Genomic DNA, 6,000 nt, shown 5'->3' with positions numbered 1-6,000 from the left:
CTGGGTGGCTCTGATTCAAGCTGAGGGTCTGGCTGGCTCAGGTCTGAGACCAGGCTGAAGGAGAGCAGCAAGCCAGGGGAGCTCTTCTCGTTGTCATGACAAAATCCCAGGAGGGCACAGGAAACCCATGAGGCCTCTTGAGGACTAGACTGAGAACAGGCACATTATTGTATATCATTGCACATACATACCATTGGCTAAAAAAAGTCACATGGCGGGCTACCCTGGTGGCGCAGTGGTTGAGAGTCCGCCTGCCAACGCGGGGGACACGGGTTCGTGCCCCTGTCCGGGAAGATCCCACATGCCGCGGAGCAGCTGGGCCCGTGAGCCATGGCCACTGAGCCTGCGCGAACGGAGCCTGTGCTCCGCAACGGGAGAGGCCACAACAGTGAGAGGCCCGTGTACCGCAAAAAAAAAAAAAAAAAAAAAAAAAAAAAGTCACATGGCTAGGTCCAAAATCAAGGGGCAGGGAAGTAAACTCTGCCTTCAGTGAGGCCATGGGAAGGGTATAGATGCAGGGAGGGGGAAAATTTGCACCAAGAATTCAATCTGCCACAAGAGCCATGACTGTAGAGGTGGGGTTGAGTGCTAAGCCATGAGAATAGATACATGCATCACAGATAGATGAGAGATAAGGGCCAGGATGAGCCCTGGTACATTCGGGGAGAAGCAGAATCAGAAAAGAGAATGAGAAGGAACCACCAGAGAGGGAGGAGGACAACCAGGAAAGTGGGAGCCAGCGAAGAATGTGTTTCATAGAGCAGAGGACGAACACCCATGTCAACTACTGCTGACAGATCAGGAAAAATTGTACTGAGACTCAACCGCTGGGTTTGGCAACATGGAGGTCATTGGTGGTCTGAACAAGAGCTGAATGTGGAGTGGTTGGGACAAAAGCCTTACTCAAAGGAGACACAGGGGAAGAGGAGACAATGACATAGACAACTCTTTTGACAAACGTTGCTGAAAGGGGAGCGTGATGGTCAACTTTATGTGTCAACTTGATTGGGCCATTGGGTGCCCAGACATTTGGTCAAACATTGTTCAGGGTGTGTCTGCGAGGGTGTTTCTGGATTAGATTACATTTGAACTGGTAGACTGAGTAAAGTATACTGCCTTCCCTACTGTGGGTGGACCTCATCTAATCAACGACAGACCTGAATAGAAGGAAAAGGCTGAGTAAGAGAGAACGCCACCTGCCTGACTGCTTTGAGCTGAGATGGTGTTCTTTTCTGGCTTTCAGATTCGAGCTGAGACATTGGCCCTTCCTGGGTCTCAAGCATCCTGGATTTCGGACCGGAACTTACACCACAGGCTCTCCTGGTTCTCAGGGCTTTGGAATTACACTGGAACTACACATCGCCTCTCCTGGGTCTCCAGATTGCCAACGGAAGCTCTTGGGACTTGGCCTCCATAATGCATGAGCCAACTCCTCGTAATAAATATATATGTGTGTGTATATATATATATATATAATATATATATATCTGTATCCTGTTGGTTCTATTTCTCTGGAGAAGCCTGACTAGTACAAGGAGGCAGAGAAATGGGGTGGTAACTGGAGGGGGTGTGGGACTGAGATAGAATTTCTTTATGTTTTTATTTTTATGTATTTTTTTTGGCCACATCGCGGCATGTGGGATCTTAGTTCCCTGACCAGGGATCAAACCTGTGCCCCTGGCAGTGGAAGCGCAGAGTCCTAACCACTGGACCGCCAGGGAGTTCCCAAGATAGAATAAATAATAGAAATGATAGGAATAGACAGGGGAAATCTGATGATGCAGGATAAGCAGTGAGGGGAGAATTATGAGTAAGAAACAGGTAGGATCCAGGGTCCAAATGGAGAAGCTGGGTTTAGAAAGGAGGATAGCAGAGCATCCAGGCCCCGATGCTGGTAGGTATGTGGATGTGGTAGTGGGAGCATATGGGATTTCTCTTCTATTGCTTCCATCTTTTCAGTGGAAGAAGCAAAGCCATCTGTGAGAGTGAGGATGGGGGAGAGGAGTTGGAGTTTTAAGGAGAGGGGAGAAAATATGAAATAAGTATTGGAGGCTTGTAATAGATTATGGAGGCCTGAAATAACCCCCATTTTGATCAGAAATCTACCATCTTTGCTGTGACCTGAGCTTTCAGGAGAAGTGGGCCCCAACCCCACTCTACAAAGCAGACCATCTTTGGTCTGAGCCACTTATAGTTGTCTCATGTCCCTTTCCAGTAAATCATTTGGGCTGAGACATGTGACAGTCATCCATTCTTTCAATAGGTATTGACTGAGCACCTACTCTGTGCCTGTTTTGGGTGCTGGGGACAGAGGTGAACAAAACAGACAATAACCTCTGAGCTGGTGGAGCTTATATTCTAGTAGAGAGCGACAGGTCATAAACAACAACATAATAAGTAACCACATTTCTTTCTTTCTTTTTTTTTTTTTTTGGCGGAGCCGCTTGTGGGATCTCAGTTCCCAGACAAAGGATCGAACCCGCATCCCCTGCAGTGCAAGCGCGAAGTCTTAACCACTGGACCGCCAGGGAAGTCCCAATAAGTAAGTACATTCTTGGGACTTCCCTGCTGGTCCAGTGCTTAAGACTCCACACTCCCAATACAGGGGACCTGGGGTCGATCCCTGGTCAGGGAAGTAACTAAATCCCGCACGCAGCAACAAAGGCCCCGTGTGCCGCGACTAAGACCTGGCTCAGCCAAATAAATACATATATATTTTTTAAAGTAAGCACATTTATGGTGTGTTAGAAGGAGATATGTGCTATGGCGGGGGGGAAGTAGAGCACTAGGATATCAGGAGCACTAGGGGGTTTGCAATTTTTTTTTTTTTTTTTTTTTTTGCGGTACGCGGGCCTCTCACTGTTGTGGCCTCTTCCGCTGCCGAGCACAGGCTCCGGACGCAGGCTCAGTGGCCATGGCTCACGGGCCCAGCCGCTCCGCGGCATGTGGGATCCTCCCGGACCAGGGCACGAACCTGCGTCCCCTGCATCGGCAGGCGGACTCTCAACCACTGCACCACCAGAGAAGCCCGGGTTTGCAATTTTTAATGGAATGTTAATGTGGGATTGAAGGAAAGTCTGCTAGGGGCTCCTAGGAAAAGTTTTCCTCAGTGATAAGAAAGATACATGGAAATGCTGTCCCTTTTCTTCCTCTGGACATTGCTCAAAGGACTTAATATCCGGAACTGCGGTAGCCACCGTGTGACCTGAGATGATCAAACTTGAGGATGAGGCTGAAATGCTGAGGACAGCAAGGCTGAAAGATGGAAAGGATTTGAATTATCAATAACATTAGTGTGATTTCCTGAATTAGCCAACTCCTTATCTATCTTCCCCTCAGGCTTCTTGGTATATGAGATTACAAATTCCTGATTGTTTAAGCAAGTTGAGTTGAAGTTTTCTGTTATTTAAGGAAAAAAAATCCCATAACCATTATGTGATGTGACAATATTTCATTTTAAAAATCTGTAAGTGCTGAAGAAGTTAACAGGCATCCACCAAGGTCCCAGAGATGAAAGAAACCACCCTCCTGTAGCCAAGAGTGGTGTTCAGGACCATGGAGAGTGGACAGTGGTCCTGCCTTCTCAGCACTGTGGACTAGCTCTTCTTAATGGGGGTTTCCACCAGCAAATCCCTTTCTACGGATCATTAGTCGGAAAATGGCATAGGAACTTTTAGGATGAGAGTCTTCATTGCTACTGGCTTATCAGCTGGTCCAGTTTGGATCTGAACTTGAGCTGGTTTCTATACACAATAATAAAGCTAATTTGTCTTTGTCTTTAAAGTCAGAGTTGGAGGGACTTCCCTGGTGGTCCAGTGGTTGAGAATCCGTCCTGCAATGCAGGGGATGCCGGTTCGATCCCTAGTCGGGGAACTAAGATCCCACATGCCGAGGGGCAACTAAGCCCGCGTGCTGTGACTACTGAGCCCACGTGCTCTAGAGCCCGTGCACCACAACTAGAGAGAAGCCCACATGCTGCAACTAGAGAGAAGCCCCCATGCCACAACAAAAGATCTCACGTGCCACAACTGAGACCCTATGCAGCCAAAAACTAAATAAACAATAAAGTCAGAGTTGGAGATAAGAACTTAGGATGTGTTATACTGCCTTATCATTCCAAATACCTTCTTCCTTTCCAAAGTGAGGAATCCATTTCTTGGGGAAAATTATTAATCTCTGCCTTATTGACCTCAGGCTTGGCTATGTCACTTGTTTGGGCCAATGAAATGGGGATGGAAGTGGTGTGTATCATTTCTGAGCAAAAGTTCTAAGAGCCAGTGCGTGGTACACCATGTACTCTTACAGAGGTAAGAAATAGTAATGTCATAGAGACAGGAGTAGGCAGAAGAGCATGTTTCCCTAGATTGCAGCCCCAGATTATTCATCTTCTTGCCCCCCTTCCATGGATACTGAATACAAGGACTATTTGCAGCTTTGTATCAATGACAGTCTTTGAAAACCAATCAATACAATCCACAAGACAGGCTAAAGAAAAGAAAATCATATGATCATATCAATCAATGAAGAAAAAACATTTGCCGGATTTCAACATCGATTCATGATCTTTTTTTTTTTAATTGGGCTGTGTCAGGTCTTAGTTGTGGCATGCAAGATCTTTCATTGCAGCACACAGGCTCTTCGTTGCAGTGCGCAGGCTTCTCTCTAGTTGTGGCACGCGGACTCCAGAGCACACAGGCTTCTCTAGTTGCGGCGCACGGGCTCCAGAGTGCACAAGCTCAGTAGTTGCAGCACACAGGCTCTCTAGTTGTGGCACACAGACTCAGTAGTTGCGGCACACGGGCTCTCTACTTGTGGCACACAGGCTCTAGAGCACGTGGGCTCAGTAGTTGTGGCACACGGGCTTAGTTGCCCTGTGGCATGTGGGATCTTCGTTCCCTGACCAGGGATCGAACCCATGTCCCCTGCATTGGAAGGCAGATTTTTAACCACTGGACCACCAGGGAAGTCCCCAGTCATGATCTCTTTAAACTCTTAGAAAAATAGGAATGGAAAGGAACTTCCTCAACTTGAAAAAGAACATCTACAAAAAACCTACAACTGACATTTACACTTAATGGTGAAACTGAATGTTTTCCCCCTAAGATCAGGAAGAAGGCAAAGATGCCCTGTTTCACCCTTCTTATTCAACATAGTACTACAGTTTTATCCAGTGCAATAAGGCAAGAAAAGGAAATAAAAGACATACAGATCAGACAAGAAAATTATTTGCAGTCAACACCACTGTCTACATAGAACAATGCCCACAGTGGACCTTAATGACTTTTTGGTGACAACTCTCTCTGTGATATTTCTCCCAGCACATCGCCACCCTGACAATAGTTATCCCAGGTTTAGAACCACAGGAGGTTGGGGTGAATGTAACACAAACACAATTTTAACACATATCCTTAGAAATACTAACAGTGATAGACCATAGGTCCATGATAAAGCCATGGTCCTGCTGATCTGACCCAGACACAGCCTCCTCTAGACATCTTATTACTTAATGTCATGATAGCTTGTGATGCAATGAAATCTTCCATTGCTGTGGCTGAAAACATCCTCGGTGATTTTTTCACTCCTCATTCATTTATTCTTTCATAGTCTCTTCATCTCTCACTTCTTCTTCCAAATGCAATACACACACACTCAGAGGGGCACAGTCACATACTCAGCTGTGCAGTCACTTATACAGTCACATATAAACAAGGTCAAGGTCATAGACAAATTGTTTATTTTCACACATTTTACAAAAAGTACAACAATAAATATCTTTTAGGGGCTTCAAAAACAAATAGGGATCTGGAAGCAATAATCCAGTGGAGGTAGTTTGTGCATAAATAATATCTAAGATGCTGAGACAGGGCTTCCCTGGTGGCACAGTGGTTAAGAATCCAACTGCCAATGCAGGGGACACGGGTTAGGGCGCTGGTCCGAGAAGATCCCACATGCCGCGGAACAACTAAGCCCGTGTGCCACAACTACTGAGCCTGCGCTCTA

This window comes from Phocoena phocoena, chromosome 20 (assembly GCF_963924675.1).
Source record: "Phocoena phocoena chromosome 20, mPhoPho1.1, whole genome shotgun sequence".
Lineage (NCBI taxonomy): Eukaryota > Metazoa > Chordata > Mammalia > Artiodactyla > Phocoenidae > Phocoena > Phocoena phocoena.
This window is presented reverse-complemented; position numbering follows the sequence as displayed.